Genomic DNA, 18,425 nt, shown 5'->3' with positions numbered 1-18,425 from the left:
AAATTAGGAGAGCAAAAAGAGGCCATGAGATAGCACTAGCGGGCAAAATAAAAGAAAATCCCAAAGTGTTCTATAAGTATATCAAGGGTAAGAGGATAACGAGGGAAAGAGTGGGGCCCATCAGGGACCATAGTGGAAAGCTGTGTGTGGAGCCAGAGGATGTAGGCGATGTTTTAAATGATTTTTTTGCATCTGTTTTTACGAGGGAGGAGGGCGATGCGGACTTAGAAATGGAGCAGGAGGGTTGTGATGTTCTTGAACATATTGCTATTGACAGGGAGGCGGTGCTGGAGCTCTGGCAGGCTTAAAAGTGGATAAGTCTCCGGGCCCTGACGAGATGTATCCCAGGATGCTGAGAGAGGCAAGGGAGGAGATTGCGGGGGCTCTGGCACAAATTTTCAGAGCCTCTCTTGCAACAGGGGATGTACCGGAGGACTGGAGGATAGCTAATGTGGTGCCATTATTTAAAAAGTGCAGTAGGGATAAACATGGGAACTACAGGCCGGTGAGTCTGACATCGGTGGTGGGGAAGCTGCTAGAAAAGATTCTGAGGGACAGAATCAGTCTTCACTTGGAGGATCGAGGGTTAATTAAGGATAGTCAACATGGCTTTGTTAAGGGAAGGTCGTGTCTGACTAACTTGATTGAATTTTTTGAAGGGGTGACCAAGGAGGTAGATGGGGGTAGTGCAGTGGATGTGGTATACATGGATTTCAGTAAGGCTTTTGACAAGGTCCCACACAGGAGACTAGTCAAGAAGGTAAGAGCCCATGGGATCCAGGGCACCTTGGCAAAATGGATAAAAAACTGGCTTAGTGACAGGAGGCAGAGGGTGATGGTAGAAGGGTGCTTCTGTGACTGGAGGCCGGTGTCCAGTGGGGTGCCGCAGGGATCGGTGTTGGGTCCCTTACTGTTTGTAATCTACATAAATGATCTGGATGTCAACGTACAGGGCATGATCAGCAAGTTTGCAGATGACACAAAGGTAGGGGGGGGGTGAATAGCGAGGAAGGGATCTGCAAGCTGCAGGAAAATACAGATGAGATGGTCAGATGGGCGGAGCAGTGGCAGATGGAATTTAATCCTGAAAAGTGCGAGGTGATGCACTTTGGCAGAAATAACTTGGAGAGGGAGTAAACCATGAATGGAAGGACCCTAGGGAAGACAGGGGTACAGAGGGACCTTGGAGTACAGGTACACAAGTCCTTGAAGGCAGCAGGACAGGTGGACAGGGTGGTCAAAAAGGCATATGGGTTACTGGCCTTCATTAGCCGGGGCATCGAATATAAAAGTAGGGGGGTAATGATGGAATTGTACAGAACACTGGTGAGGCCACAGCTGGAGTATTGTGTACAGTTCTGGTCACCACATTATAGAAAGGATGTGATAGCTTTGGAGAGGGTGCAGAGGAGATTCACCAGGATGCTGCCAGGGATGAAGGGCCTCGGCTATGAGGAGAGACTGAGCAGACTGGGGTTGTTTTCCCTGGAGCAGAGAAGGCTGAGAGGGGACATGATCGAGGTGTACAAGATCATGAGGGGCATGGATAAGGTAGATGGCGGGGAACTTCTTCCACTGGTGGAAGGTTCAACAAAGAGGGGACATAGATACAGGGTAAGGGGAGGGAGGTTTCGGGGGGATGTGAGAAAGAACTTTTTCACCCAGAGGGTGGTTGGAGTCTGGAACTCACTGCCTGGGGTGGTGGTGCAGGCGGGAACACTCACAACGTTTAAGAGGCATTTGGATGGGCACTTGAAATGCTACACCATTCAGGGCTACGGTCCAAATGCGGGAAAATGGGATTAAAATTAGACTGTGTTTGGTAACGGGCGGCGCGGACATGATGGGCTGAAGGGCCTCTTTCTGTGCTGTAGGACTCTATGACTCTATGACCTGGTCTTCAAGAGAGATCTACAAGAATTGCACATGTCCTTGGACCAAGTTTGGACTTTTTAAAAAGATTTATGATTTAGAGATACAGCACGGAAACAGGCCCTTCAGCCCACCGAGTCCGCGCTGCCCAGCGATCCCCGCACATTAACACTATCCTACACACACTAGGGACAATTTTTACATTTACCCATTCAATTAACCTACATACCTGTACGTCTTTGGAGTGTGGGAGGAAACCGAAGATCTCCGAGAAAACCCACGCAGGTCACGGGGAGAACGTACAAACTCTGTACAGACGGCGCCCATAGTCAGGATCGAACCTGAGTCTCCGGCGCTGCATTCGCTGTAAGGCAGCAACTCTACCGTTGCGCCACCATGCAGAGACTTGGAGGTAGCAAGGTGGTGCCAGAACATGGAGACTCTCTGCATGCTGTTCCAGAAGAGGATGTATTGTCCTCATGTCCTCATGTGGTTTGCCAGGATGTCATGCAGAACAAGCTCTTCACTTGCTCTTCACAAGCTCTGTAGACATGACAGCATTGGAACCCTTGAACCAATGAACATTGAAATTTACATTCACAGTCTGAAGAATGGTCTCGACCCGAAACGACACCCATTCCTTCTCTCCGGAGATGCTGCCTGACCCGCTGAGTTACCCCAGCATTTTGTGACACCATCGATTTGTACCAGCATCTGCGGTTATTTTCCTTCACAGTCAATTGTACAAATAATTGACCTCCATATTTCCCCTATGATACATCAGCACAATTCATACTCTGCAAAATGGAAATTACCAGCAATGTAACAATTCCTCATTGGTAACCATTGATGTTAAACACTGTCATCGTGGCTATCCCTTGAGGTCGAGGGTGATGGTTTCCGTTCCGTTGTGTTTATGAACTCTCAGCTGGCTCATGAGTCCAATCCTGGCTTTGAAAGTTCTTCGGCATTCAGGGCAGATAATTCCAGATGTCAGATCGGGCTTTGGTTGTTGCTGCCTCTCTTTCCGTTCTCTTCTCTTCTCTTCTAATTCTGCGCATCTGTTGGCTTCGAAGGTCGCTGTTCCTTTTTGGATGATGGTTCGCCGGAGTTTCCTGATGGTTCGCCGGAGTTTCCTGATGGTTCGCCGGAGTTTCCTGATGGTTCGCCGGAGTTTCCTGATGGTTCGCCGGAGTTTCCTGATGGTTCGCCGGAGTTTCCTGTCCTTGGCATTGGCTTCCCAATTGTCGATTACCAGCAATGTCCCAATCCCACATTTGTGACCACTGACGTCAAACACCGTAAAGAGCACAGAATCTCTGCAGCGGTTTTCAGCAGAGCTTACGCCCGATGCTGAAGATAGAGAGAGAGAGAGATACGTCTCTGGTGGTGTCCATTTAAGGTACGCCTGGTCAGACTTGATGATGGTGCAGGAGGTTAGTGTATCTTGGCATCATTTTCGGCACGGCTGAAGGCAGTAAGGCAGCAACTCTACCGCTCCGCCGCTGTGCTGCCTTTTTCTGGGGTTACGTCCGCGCCCGGGTGGTGTTAGAGGCTGTCCACGGGCACCCTGGGAGATTTCCAGGACCGCTGGGCACCGCGGGGGTTGAATGCATCCTTGACAAGGAGTGTAAGACAGTTGTATAATAGTTTATTGTTTGTCTTGCATTATGGTGGTGGGTTCTGTTTTGGTTTTATTGTATTGTATATATTATTTTAATATTTGAATAAATATTTTTGATTAATTAAAAAAAAACAGTGCTGCCTTTGTCAAGACATACGATGAGATCTCCAGGAATCCGTCCAGAACGGTGGCGCGGCGGTAGAGTTGCTGCCTTACAACGAATGCAGCGCCGGAGACTCAGGTTCGATCCTGACTACGGGCGCCGTCTGTACGGAGTTTGTACGTTCTCCCCGTGACCTGCGTGGGTTTTCTCCAAGATCTTCGGTTTCCTCCCACACTCCAAAGACGTACAGGTATGTAGGTTAATTGGCTGGGTAAATATAAAAATTGTCCCTAGTGGGTGTAGGATAGTGTTAATGTGCGGGGATCGCTGGGCGGCACGGACCCGGTGGGCCGAAGGGCCTGTTTCTGCGCTGTATCTCTAAAATAAATTTTTTTTAAATAGAAGCTGCCAATCCTAGTCTGAGATGACATAAGAATGGTGGGGTGGGCCTGTGTTTAAAAATAAATGTTTGTCCACATGAGACAAAATGATTAAACTCACACAGAGGTTGTAGGTGGAACAGTGTGAAGAGATAAATTCACAATGTAGGACAAACTCTTCCATGACAGCACTACAAGAAGGTTGGCATGAAGGGTCACTTCATGAGTTCAATCATGGGCGGCACGGTGGCGCAGCGCTAGAGCTACTGCCTGACTGCTCCAGAGACACGGGCTCAATCCTGACTGAGGGTACTCGATGGAAGGAGTTCATACGTTCTCCTGTACGTGACCTGCGTGGGTTTTCTCCGAGATCTTCAGTTTCCTCCCACGTTCCAATGACGGTCAGGTTTGTAGATTAATTGGCTTGGAATAAATGTAAAATTGTCCCTGGTGTATGTCGGGTAGTGTCAATGTTCGGGGATAGCTGGTTGGCGCGGACTCGGTGAGCCGAAGGGCCTGTTTCGTCGCTGTATCTCTAAACTAAACTAAAGCAAACATTAAAGCTGACTCGGGGGCTGTTAATGTTAACTCTGTGTACTTGGGGGAGGGTTGTGAAAATGTTCCAATTCTTTGCCAAGGCTTCCTTTATCTTGGCAACTACAGTTCACCAAAAAATAAATCAACGGTGAAGAGTTTAGATACAGTAAATAAGGAGAAACTTGTTTTTGTTGGCAGGAGGCTTAGTAAGCAGAGGACATATGTTTAATTCAATTGGGACGAGGGGGAAGGGGTGAATGAGACACTTATTTGACAAAAATGAGTAGTTAAGAGTTGGAACTTATTGTTGGGAGAGGGCAGTGGAAGCCGAATTAATAGTAATTTACAAATGGCAACAGAGCCATTTCCAGCACTGGAATAGTGGGGAAACGTGATTAATTAGCTAGCTCTTTCAAAGTGCTGGCACAAGCACAGTGGGCTGAATGGCCTCTCGCTGTGCTACCCCCAAACCAAAGTCATTCAACATGAAACAGAAGAAAGCGAGTGTCAAAGATAAAAGTCGCAAAACATTTCACAAGCGCTATGGACCCAGCACTGCTGTAAAGCATAATCCTTGTCGCTCTTTAATGGTGAAGAAGGCAGTGCTAGTCCTACATTCTGATCAACAGTGGTGTATTTTTGGTGTGTCCACTAATGAATACTTTCACTTCAAAACTCTCCTTTGCAAACCCCACTCCTCCCGGATCTGCAGCCTTCCTCAAAACTGCACTGCTCTCAACGGTCCCTTACATCGCAATGAAGTGGTGGCTGTGGAGACTATGTGGCATGTTGGCCTTTCTGACAAGAGGAGTTGAGTATAGGAGCAAAGAGGTCCTTCTGCAGTTGTACAGGGCCCTAGTGAGACTGCACCTGGAGTACTGTGTGCAGTTTTGGTCTCCTAATTTGAGGAAGGACATTCTTGCTATTGAGGGAGTGCAGCGTAGGTTCACGAGGTTAATTCCCGGAATGGCGGGACAGTCGTACGTTGAAAGATTGGAGCGACTGGGTTTGTATACACTGGAATTTAGAAGGATGAGAGGGGATCTTATTGAAACATTTTAGATTATTAAGGGATTGGACATGCTAGAGGCAGGAAACATGTTCCCAATGTTGGGATAGTCCAGAACCAGGGGCCACAGTTTAAGAATAAGGGGTAGACCATTTAGAACGGAGATGAGGAAAAACCTTTTCAGTCAGAGAGTTGTAAATCTGTGGAATTCTCTGCCTCACAAGGCAGTGGAGGCCAATTCTCTGGATGTTTTCAAGAGAGAGCTAGACAGAGCTCTTAAAGATAGCAGAGTCAGGGGGTATGGGGAGAGGGCAGGAACGGGGTACTGATTGTGGATGGTCAGCCATGATCACATTGAATGGCGGTGCTGGCTCGAAGGACCAAATGGCCTACTCCTGCACCTATTGTCTATTGTCTATTGCAGTAGAGGTTCACCAGAACGATGCCTGGATCAGAGAGTATTAGCTACAAGGAGAGGTTGGACAACCTTGGATTGTTCTCTGTAGAACGCCCGAGGTTGTGAGGAGTTCTGATAGAAGTATGTAAAATTAAGAGAGGCGTAGATAGGGGCGAGAGTCACAAGCTTTCTCCCAAAGTGGAAATGTCAAAGATTAGAGGGCATAGTTTCAAGATGAGAGGGGCATTCAAGCTGAGAGGGGCAAAGTTTGTTGGGGGGCAAGTTATTTACACTGAGGATGACAGGTGCCTGGAACACGCTGCCCATGTTGGTGAAGTGGGCAGATATGGTAGTGGCATTTAAGATCCTTTTTGACAGGCATGTGGATATAGTGGAGGGGTATGAATCATGTGCAGGCAGATGAGATTATTATGCTCAGCGCAGACACTGATTATGGGGACAGACATGTTTGGGCTATCAGGCTTGCTCCTGTGATGTACTCTTCAAAGTTCCAGTTGTTTGTATATTTCTCTCACTCTCTGCAGTGTCTTCAGCTCTTGGACATATCTTCTCTGTTTTAACCTCTCCCCCCTCACTCATTCACTTTCTTTTCAATACGCAGCTCAAAACCCACCTCACGTTAAAAGTGCAGCTTTTAATCTTGCCTTGAATCTCCTCCCCTGGCTCAGCGTCAACTTCTGATGTTGGCTTGGAACATTTTTCCTGTGTGGTTCTGATTAAAGGCAGCCATTTGTTGGCTTGTGATTGTATTAGAACCGGTTGAACTTACAAGATTCGTAGCGCTGATCGAGAGTAAAGTCTAAAGGCAATTACTTGCAACTTTAGACTTTGTAGGCACAGCTCGTAAAGGGGCCTTTTAACCCACAGAGTTAAAGGCTCCTTCGCTGAGCCAGAGGAGGAGATTCAAGGCAGGATTATAAGCTGCACTTTTAACGTGAGGTGGGTTTTGAGCTGGGTATTGAAAAGAAAGTGAATGAGTGAGGGGGAGAGGTTAAATCAGAGAAGGTATGTCCAAGAGCTGAAGACACTGCAGAGAGTGAGAAAAATATATAAACAACTGGGACTTTGAACAGTACATCACAGGAGCAATCCCAATGGCCCACCATGTCTGTCCTCACAATCAGCGTCTGTGTGAGCATAATAATCTCATCTGTCTGCATGTGATTCATACCCCTCCACTATAGACAATACAATACAATATATCTTTATTGTCATTGTACCCAGGGGTACAACGAGATTGGGAATGCGCCTCCCATACGATGCAATAATTTAAGTAATTTAGACAGCAGCAACCCAACGAAACGAGACAGTTGTAACAGTTTTGGACAGGGTAAAGTGCAAGTTGATCTATGCGTTGTGGCCATCCGGCTCAGCAGGACCGGTTCATAGCAGCTATGGCCCTGGGGATGAAGCTGTTCCTGAGTCTGGAGGTGCGGGCGTAGAAGGCCTTGTATTGTCTGCCCGATGGAAGGAGTTCGAACAGACTGTTGCAGGGGTGTGAAGAGTCTTTGTGGATGCTGGTGGCTTTTCTGAGGCATCGTGTGTTGTAGATGCCCTCCAAGTCTGGTAGCTGTGTACCGATGGCCCTCTGAGCTCTATGGACTACCCGCTGTAGAGCTTTCCCTTCAAGTTGAGAGGGGCATTCAAGCAGAGAGGGGCAAAGTTTGTGGGGGATCTTAAATGCCACTACCATATCTGCCCACTTCACCAACATGGGCAGCGTGTTCCAGGCACCTGTCATCCTCAGTGTAAATAACTTGCCCCCCACAAACTTTGCCCCTCTCTGCTTGAATGCCCCTCTCAACTTGAAACTATGCCCTCTAATCTTTGACATTTCCACTTTGGGAGAAAGCTTCTGACTCTCTCCCCTATCTACGCCGACCCGTGATCACCCCATACACTAATTACTATCGTACACCAGGGGCAATTTACAATTGCACAATTTTATCTAAGCTAATTAACTTACAAACCCCCCTAGTTCTCTGACTGGTTTCACTGTTTGGGTGCCTCGTTATCACCTTCCCCACTGCCAGCAACGAACCATTCTGCATTTCCGTGACCATTGTCGGCATTGATCTGTCGTTTTCACACCTTACATTCTCTTTGTGCCCTTCCATATCTCCAGTTTCCCCCTCCCGTGGCTCTCTGTCTGAAGAAGGGTCTCGATCCGAAACGTCACCCATTCCTTCTCTCCGGAGATGCTGCCTGTCCCTCTGAGTTACTCCAGCATTTTGTGTCTATCTTCGGTAACCTAAAAATACCCAACTCAAATACCACCTCTCTACCAATAACCTGTATGAAACTTTCCAATCCGGATTCCGCTCAAACCACTGTACTGAAACTGCGCTCCTCAAAATCACAAACGACATTCTCCTCTCCTCCGACGCTGGCAACCTCAACATCCTCATCCTACTTGACCTCAGCGCCGCCTTTGACACCATAAATCACTCCATTCTCCTCACCCGACTTGAAACCTCCCTTAACATCACCGGCACAGCCCTATCCTGGTTCAAATCTTACCTCTCTGACAGACACCAGTTCATCTCCATTAACAACTGTAAATCCCCCACCGCTCCCCTCCCCCAAGGTGTCCCCCAAGGCTCAGTCCTTGGCCCCCTCCTCTTCATCCTCTACCTGTTCCCCCTTGGTCAATTAATCCGCCGTCATGGTCTCAACTTCCACTGCTTCGCCGATGATATCCAGCTCCTCATTTCCACCAAGTCAATCTCCCCCACCACACACTCTACACTGACAAACTGCATCACTGAAATAAAATCTTGGCTTCAATCAAACTTCCTCAAACTCAATTGCAACAAATCTGAAATCATCATCATTGGTCCAAAAACGCTCACCAAATCCACCCAAAACTTCATCCTCAACATTGATGGTCTCCCAGTATCCACCTCACCTCACATCCGGAATCTTGGAATCATCCTTGATCAAACCCTCTCCTTCGACAAACACATCAAACACATCACAAAGACAGCCTTCTTCCACCTCAAAAACATTGCCCGTCTCCGTCCATCCCTCTCCTCCACAGCTGCAGAAACCCTCATCCACGCCTTCATCACCTCCCGTCTGGACTACTGCAACAGCCTCCTCTATGGCGCACCCTCAAAAATCATCAATAAACTTCAATACATTCAAAACTCCGCTGCCCGTCTACTCACACACACCCCGATCCGTGACCATATCACCCCCGTCCTTTATAAACTCCACTGGCTCCCCATCCCCCAGAGAATCCAGTACAAAATCCTCCTCATAACCTACAAAGCCCTCCATAACCTGGCCCCATCCTACCTGACCGACCTCCTCCACAGGCACACTCCCACCTGCACCCTCCGCTCTGCCGCTGCCAATCTCCTATCCCCCCACATCCAGACCAAACTTAGATCCTGGGGGGACAGGTCTTTCTCCATCGCTGCTCCCACCCTATGGAACTCACTACCCCAAACCGTTAGAGACTCCTCCACACTCACCACATTCAAAACATCGCTGAAGTCTCACCTGTTCAGTACTGCCTTCAACCACTGAAGGTCACCTCACCTTCTGTCTCCTTTCTCTGTTCATTTATTTATTTACTTATTTATCTATTTATTCATTTCCCTATGTTCTCAAAATCTCTGTAAAGCGTCTTTGAGTATATGAAAAGCGCTATATAAATAAAATGCATTATTATTATTATTATGTGTCTTTGGGGAGCGTGAGGAAACCGGAGAACCCAGAGAAAACCCACGCGGTCACAGAGAGAACGTACAAACTCTGTACAGACAGCTCCCGTAGTCAGGGTCAAACGCTGTTCTCTGATGCTGCAAGGCAGCAACTCTCCCGCTGCGCCAACGTGCCACCCTCGTGCATGAACATTTTGTGGAAAATCAGGTTTCCAAAAGAATAAAATAATAATGTGGTTGCTGCTACATCGATGATGAGATTGCAATCATTTATCTTCCACCTCTATTGGAGGAGTTGATGTACGCTCTTTGACTTTCTTTGTTAAGGGCAGATGAAAAGTGGATGCAATGTGACCTCACCCAGCCAGCGGCCACGTGCTCCCGCTCCACCAATGGCGGCTGCCCGTGCCGGGAGGTGGGTTGCTACGCAACCTCCGTTAGGCGGCGCCCGGGCCTACATTGTCCAGAATTAAAATGTCGGAAACCTAGAGTGTCCGGACCTACAGCATCGGGGCCTACAGTGTCGGGGCCTACAGTGTCGGGGCCTACAGTGTCGGGGCCTACAGTGTCGGGGCCTACAGCGCCCGGGCCTACAGTGCCCCTCGGGCTTAATATGGCCCCTTATGGGACAAACCAATTTAGCCCAAAATACAGGATGTTCCGGCTAATACGGGACAGTTGGCAACCCCTACCAATATGGTTGCTAAGTATAACTAGTGCTTATTCTGAGGAAGAATTGCACTGCTCGCCAAATTGGAACAGGCATCAAACAGTAGTCAAAGGCCTGTAGTCTAATGCCTCATTAGAAACCTGTGTTAATTATTCCAGTTCCCAATGTCAGAGATACACTGGGAAGTAGAACGAGTGTTCAGAGATACACTGGGAAGTAGAACCAGAATCTCCATCTGGCTTAGCTCTTCCTCTTCAGTCAGAGGGTGGTGAATCTGTGGAGTTCTTTGCCACGGCAGGCTGTGGAGGCCAAGTCAGTGGATATTTTAAAGGCAGAGATAGATAGATTCTTGATTAGTGCGGGGTTATGTCAGGGGTTATGGGGAGAAGGCAGGAGAATGGGGTTGAGAGGGAGAGATAGATCAGCCATGATTGAATGGCGGAGTAGACTTGATGGGCCCAATGGCCTAATTCTGCTCCTATAACCTATGAACTTAACCAGCAGTCATTAATAGAATAATTGAGGCTGCCCAGAGGAATAAGTACCTTCTCTTTCTGTTGTTAATGCAACCCACGGTGGCGCAGCGGTAGAGTTGCTGCCTTACAGCACGCAGCGCCGGAGACTCAGGTTTGATCCCGACTACGGGCGCTGTCTGTACGGAGTTTGTACGTTCTCCCCGTGACCTGCGTGGGTTTCCTCCGAGATCTTCGGTTTGCTCCCACACTCCAAAGACGTGCAGGTTTGTAGGTTAAATGGCTTGGTATAAATGTAGAAATGTAAATTGTCCCTAGTGTCAGGATGGTGTTAATGCACGGGGATCGCTGGTCGGGATGGACTCGGTGGGCCAAAGGGCCTGTTTCTGCGCTGTATCTCTAAGCTAACCTAAATAAACAAAACCAGGTGGATCTCAACCTTGCTCTCTCCGGCATCATGTTATCCGTGAGCCTAGTAAGTGCAGCAAGACAACACCTACATCAGCATACATCAACGCCTATTTCATGCCTGGTTTGTGGCCATATAAGACAAGCATCTTAAATGCCCAGGTCCACATTTGCAATATCCATGTGTAAATAACAATGCAACTTACAGGCCCCCCATTTCCATACATTTTATACCAATTCCATTTTATTCTTCCCAGATTCCCATCAATTTCCCTGAGATTTTACGTCTCGCCTGCCCACCAGTGGATAGTTAGCCTACTCTGCGCACCTTTGGGATGTGGGAGGAAATCCTCGCGGTCACGGGGAAAGTGAGCAAACTCCACGCAGACAGCACCAGAAGTCAGGATTGAACCCAGGGCCAGCAGGGCTGCAAGACCGTAGCTTTACCTCCTGTACCGATGTATCATTCGGTGGATCTATAAACCACACACCCATTGCCTTAAATATTAAGACTTACAATATTGATTTCTCTAACTTCAAGTAACCCTTGCATCCCCTCTCTCTCCACCCACCCCCCACCCCCCACCCCCCACCCCCACACACACACACGTTGTACTAGTTTCAAAGTTGTTTTGTTGAATCCCATTGTAACTTGCTTTCACATAGACCACAACTAACAATTGTGTCTGAAGAATGGTCTGGACCCGAAACGTCACCCATTCCTTCTCTCCTGAGATGCTGCCTGACCCGCTGAGTTACTCCAGCATTTTGTGAATAAATACCTTCGATTTGTACCAGCATCTGCAGTTATTTTCTTACACTAACAATAGCCTGTTTCCTTGATCATCATTAGTTTTTTTGCTTATATTTCATTCATCCCTCCCCCTTCCCAGTTCTCCGACCAGTCTGACTGTCTCTGATTACATTTTATCTCTGTTTGCTTTGTTTTTACCTTCTCCCAGCTAACAATGATCTATTCTACATTTTCCTTGTTCTGCATCCCCTTTGTCTCGTTTTCACACCGTACATTTCCTTACCTCTCCCCTGTCTTCAGTCTGAAGAAAGCTCTTGCCCCGAAACGTCACCCATTCCTTCTTTCCAGAGATGTTGCCTTTCCCATTGAGTTACTCCAGCATTTTGTGTGTATCCTCTGGAAGCTTGTTCCATTAACCCACCACCCTTTGTGTAAAAAAGATGCCCCTCAGGTTCCTATTAAATCTCTCCCCTCTCACCTTAATCTTGTCGGTCTCTTGATTCCCCTATTCTGAGTGAAAACATCTATCGACCCCTCGTAGCTCTTCCCCTCTCACCTTTCAATCAGTCAATGTCGATTGTGTAGGGAAGAATTGCAGATGCTGGTTTAAACCGAAGAGACACAAAATGCTGGAGTAACTCAGCGGGTCAGGCAGCGTCTCTGGAGAGAAGGAATGGGCGACGTTTCGGGTCGAGACCCTTCTTCAGACTGAGGCAGTCAATGTAGGTTAACTGACTAGTATAAATTATCCTTGGTCCAGGTGTGTGACTGGAGTATTGGATGGGTTGATAGGCAGGTGAGAGGCATTAGTTAAAGGGAAATAGAGTATGTGGGACTGATGGGAATGCTCCTGGCGTCTGTGTGGAGTTTGCACGTTCTCCCCGTGACCCCATGGGTTTCCTCCGGGTGCTCCGTTTTCCTCCCACAATCCAAAGGCGTGTTGTAGTTAAATTGGCCTCTGTAATTTAGCCCCTAGTGTGTTGAATCCTTGCAAAAGTGGGATAAAGTAGAACTTGACCATGTTGACCAAGATATCCCACTGCACTATCCCACCTACCCACGTTTGGCCCATATCCTTCTAAACCTTTCCTATGCCTGTACCTGTCCATATATCCATAACCCCTGTGTGAAAAAGTTGCCCCTCAGGTTCCGATTAAATCTTTGCCCTCTCAACTTCCCTCCTTGGGGGGAAAACAAAGATTTTGTGCATTCAAGTCAAGTCAAGTCAAGTCAAGTCAAGTCAAGTTTATTTGTCACATCCATATACAAGATGTGCAGTGAAATGAAAGTGGCAACACCTGCGGATTGTGCTAAAACTACAAACAGAATAGAAAGAATTTTTTTAACACAAAAAATAAATTAATGCAGTAAATTAAATTAGTCCCTGGTGATATGTGAGTTAACAGTCCTGATGGCCTGTGGGAAGAAACTCCGTCTCATCCTCTCTGTTTTCACAGCATGACAGCGGAGGCGTTTGCCTGACCGTAGCAGCTGGAACAGTCCGTTGCTGGGGTGGTAGGGGTCCCCCATAATGTTGCTGGCTCTGGATCTGCACCTCCTGATGTATAGGTCCTGCAGGGGGCGAGTGTAGTTCCCATGGTGCGTTCTGTCGAACACACTACTCTCCGCAGGGCCTTCCTGTCCTGGGCAGAGCTGTTCCCAAACCAGATTGTGATGTTTCCGGACAAGATGCTTTCTACAGCCCCTATCTGTTCTGCTCATGATTTTAAGCACCTCTATAAGATCACCCCTCAACCTCCTATGCCCCAAGGAATAGAGTCTTAATGCGGAGTATGTGGACCGGCAGAATATATCTCACACCTTCTGTAAATAGACATGAATGTGAGGTGTAAATTATGTTTTGGAATATTTGAACACCAGCATTAACATGTGTGTATTGAATTCTTGAAGAAGATTCCTCTTTAAACTGCTTTTTTTAAGACCTTAGAGAGAAAAAGTTATTTTTAATTTATTTGCTGGAAGTTACCAGGAAAATCATTGTCAGTGGGTGAAGTGATAAAAATAGTTTTCCAGGCAGTGACGTTTATTTTTGGCCAGGCTAAACAAACATAGAAATCTGAGGTTCCTGGGCAACCAGCCTTGCAACATAAAATAATAATAAATAGATCAGGAAACGCTGACTGGTTTGGATCATAAGCAGGTCTCTGAGCTGGGCTCTCTCTCTCTCCTCCCCTCTCCCATCGGGCAAAAGGTATAGAAGTGTGTAAACGCACACCTCCAGATTCAGGGACTGTTTTGCCCCAGCTGTTATCAGGCAACTGAATCATCCTACCACAACCAGAGAGCAGTCCTGAACTACTATCTACCTCATCGGGGACCATCAGACTATCATTCATTGGACTACTGGCTTTACCTTGCACTAAACGCTATTCCCGTATCATATATCGGTACACTGTGAGTGGTTCGATTGTAATCATGGCGTGCAGCGTAGGTTTACTAGGTTAATTCCCGGAATGGCGGGACTGTCGTATGTTGAAAGACTGGAGCGACTAGGCTTGTATACACTGGAATTTAGAAGGATGAGAAGGGATCTTATCGAAACGTATAAGATTATTAAGGGGTTGGACACGTTAGAGGCAGGAAACATGTTCCCAATGTTGGGGGAGTCCAGAACAAGGGGCCACAGTTTAAGAATAAGGGGTAGGCCATTTAGAACTGAGATGAGGAAAAACTTTTTCAGTCAGAGAGTTGTGAATCTGTGGAATTCTCTGCCTCAGAAGGCAGTGGATGCCAATTCACTGAATACATTCAAGAGAGAGCTAGATAGAGCTCTTAAGGATAGCGGAGTCAGGGGGTATGGGGAGAAGGCAGGAACAGGTTACTGAATGATCAGCCATGATCACATTGAATAGCGGTGCTGGCTCGAAGGGCCGAATGGCCTCCTCCTGCACCTATTGTCTATTGTCTATTGTCTATTGTCTTTCCGCTGGATGGTTAGCTTGCAACAACATTTTTCCTGTACCTTGGTACACGTAACAATAAACTAAACTGAACTGGACTGTAGAAACAAGGAACTTCAGTTCAGTTCAGTTGCACAAAAAGACACAAAGTGCTGGAGTCACTCAACAGGACAGGCAGCACCCCTGGAGAAGAACGTGGATAGGTGAAGTTTCGAGTCGGGACCCTTGGTAAACGTCACCTATCCATGTTCTCCAGAGATGATGCCTGACCTACTGAATTACTCCAACACGCGTGTTTTTCTGAGCTGGGAAGTTCCCTTCAGGACCCTCTCCATCTCTCTTTCCTGCTTAAAGATGTACCTTTTAGAGTCATAGAGTCATAGAGTAATACAGCGTGGAAACAGGCCCTTCAACCTAACTTGCTCACACTGACCAACACGTTCCATCTGCACTAGTCCCAACCGTCTGCATTTGCCCATATTCCTCTCAACCTGTCACTTACAAAATTCTTAAGGGGTTAGACGGGCTAGATGCAGGAAGATTGTTCCCGATGTTGGGGAAGTCCAGAACAAGGGGTCACAGTTTAAGGATAAGGGGGAAGTCTTTTAGGACCGAGATGAGAACGTTTTTTTTCACACAGAGAGTGGTGAATCTGTGGAATTCTCTGCCACAGAAGGTAGTTGAGGCCAGTTCATTGGCTATATTTAAGAGGGAGTTAGATGTGCCCCTTGTGGCTAAAGGGATCAGGGGGTATGGAGAGAAGGCAGGTACGGGATACTGAGTTGGATGATCAGCCATGATCATATTGAATGGCGGTGCAGGCTCGAAGGGCAGAATGGCCTACTCCTGCACCTATTTTCTATGTTTCTATGTTATCCATGTACCTGTCTAATTGTTTCCTTGCATTGCGATAGTCCTTGGCTGAACTACCTCCTTTGGCAGCTCGTTCCATACACCCACCACCCTTTGTGTGAAAAAGTTACCCCTCAGATTCCCTCTTCAACTTAAACCTATGTCCTCTGATTCTTGATTCCCCCACTCTGGGCAAGAGACTCTGTGCGTCTATTCCTCTCACGATTCTGTACACCTTTACAAGATCGGCCCTCATCCTCCTGCGCTCCAACAAATAGTCCCAACCTGCTCAGCCTCTCCCTATAGCTCAGACCCTCGAGTCCTGGCAACATCCTTTTAAATCATCTCTGCCCCCTTTTCAACTTAACAACATCTTTATTGTAACATGGTGCCCAGAAATGAACACAATACCCTAAATGCAGCCTCACCAATGTCTCATATAACTGCAAGATGACCTCCCAACTTCTATACTCTGACTGATGAAGACTAATTGGCCAAAAGCCTTTTTGACCATATTATCTACCTGCGATGCCACCTTCAAGGTACTATGTACCTGTACTCCTAGATCCCTCTGCTCGACAACACCTCCCAGAATCCTACCATTCACTGTGTAGGTCTTGCCCATGTTAGAATTTTCAAAATGCACCACTATATATTTCTCTGTATTAAATTCCATCAACCAGTCCTCAGCCCACCTGGCCAACCGATCAAGATCCTGCTGCAATTTTTGACAGCCATCTTCACTATCTTCAACACTTTTGTATCATCAGCAAATCTTGAATTCACCACTAATTTCCTACAAGTCCTTCTCCCCGCATTCCTCTGAATTCCACGCAGGTCTCACCATTCACCGACACATCAGGACCAATGTGCAGCAGTCCACCAACCTATCTATCTATGCGCATCTTTGGGATGTGGATATAAACAAGTATCCAGGGGAAACGCATGCAATCACAGGGAGAGCGTACAAACTCCATGCAGACAGCACCCTAGATCATGATTGGAAGCTGGATTCAATAGGTACAGGTCTAATGGTTATGCAGCCCTGTATTTTTTAGTTTAGCTTACTTTAGTTTCGTCTAGTTTTGAGATGCAGTGCAGAAACAGGCCCTTCGGCCCACCGAGTTCCCGCCGCCCAGCGATCATCCAGTACACAAACACTGTCTTACACACGAGGGACAGTTTACAATCTTTACCAAAGCCAATTAACCTACAAGCCTGTATGTCTTTGGAGTGTGGGAGGAAACCGGAGCACCCGGGGAAAACCAATGCAGACACAGGGAGAACGTACAAACTCTGTGCAGACAGCAGCCTTAGTCAAGATCAAACCCGGGTCTCTGATGGTGTAAGGCAGGGACTCTATCGTTGCACCACTGTGCTACCCCTTGTGCTTTAGCACAGTGTCGACTGAACTGTTCAAGTCTCCACAAGTGATCCCAGCACTACGGTTTGTCTTTGGGAAATGGGGAGAACAAAGGTCAGCAAAAGGTCTAGAAGTGTGAAAACGCACACCTCCAGATTCATGGACAGTTTCTTCCCAGATGTTATCAGGCAACTGAATCATCCTACCACAACCTGAGAGCAGTGCTGAACTACCATCTCCCTCTTTGATGTCCCTCGGAATATCCTTGACCGGCCTTTGCTGGCTTTACCTTGCACTGAACGTTATTCCCTTATCATGTATCTATAAACAGTAAATGGATCGATTGTAATCATGTGTTGTCTTTCTGCTGACCGGTTAGCACGCAGTAAAAAGCTTTTCACTGTACCTCGGTACACGTGACAATAAACCAAACTGAACTGAACTAGTGGTGAAAAGATATTGTCTATGGCTAATACTACAGGTATCTGGTTGGAGCTTCGAACTTGATTTCCTTTGAAGAGGAAGACAAAATGAAGCAGATAGACAACAACTGTCTTTTCTAGTTTTATTGTTATTGGGATGAATTATATTCCTGGGGATTTTTGTCTCTCCTCCACTGGAATTTCCACAATCTCTTTTTTCCTGGGATCTCTTCCTCAGGACCTCCCTCTTCCTGCATGTTGGGCTTTTATTACCCATCCCTTTTGCCATCTGGTCCACTGTCTCTGGTTTAACCCTCATCCCTACACTCTGAGGGCCCTCTTGACCAAGTTGCTGTCCACCATCTTGAGTCCGGATTCCTCTCCTGGGCTTCGTAATGAAAATATAGGTGAATAAAATGTGGACACCTTCTCTCAAAGAGATCTGCCAAAATGTTAGGTGTTTGGGACACTAAAATTAGACCATGGGAGAACATTCCATTCTAGGGTCAGGAAGTTTGAGCTAGAATGTTATACTTGGACAGGGAGTCCCACACACAACGGCAATGTGTGGGATGCAACTGGCTCAAAGACTGTATTTGGAAACACGATTTTATCATTTGCCATAAATGCCCAGGAATTAACCTTTGGTTCTCAGGAGCACACTGTGGGCGGGATATTTTGAGGGGATAATATTTGAGTGCCTGTCGCTGTTCACTTCGAATGGCCAAAGAAATTACCCTATTTGGCATCGGCGCGCACAACCTGACTCTGCACTTGAGTAGTGTTGATGAATTAGCTGGGAATCTGACAACGCAAGGAAGCCAGTTCACCATGAATGAGTTGGAGCAGGAGGCTGGTGTTGGGAAGCAACAGGCTGAACATTTTCACGCTGTACAGTTAAAATTTAAACCATGCCCATCTTTGAGGCTCATGGGTAAGTTGCCTCTC

This window comes from Rhinoraja longicauda, chromosome 33, assembly GCF_053455715.1.
Source record: "Rhinoraja longicauda isolate Sanriku21f chromosome 33, sRhiLon1.1, whole genome shotgun sequence".
Lineage (NCBI taxonomy): Eukaryota > Metazoa > Chordata > Chondrichthyes > Rajiformes > Arhynchobatidae > Rhinoraja > Rhinoraja longicauda.
Note: the sequence above shows the minus strand (reverse complement) of the source record.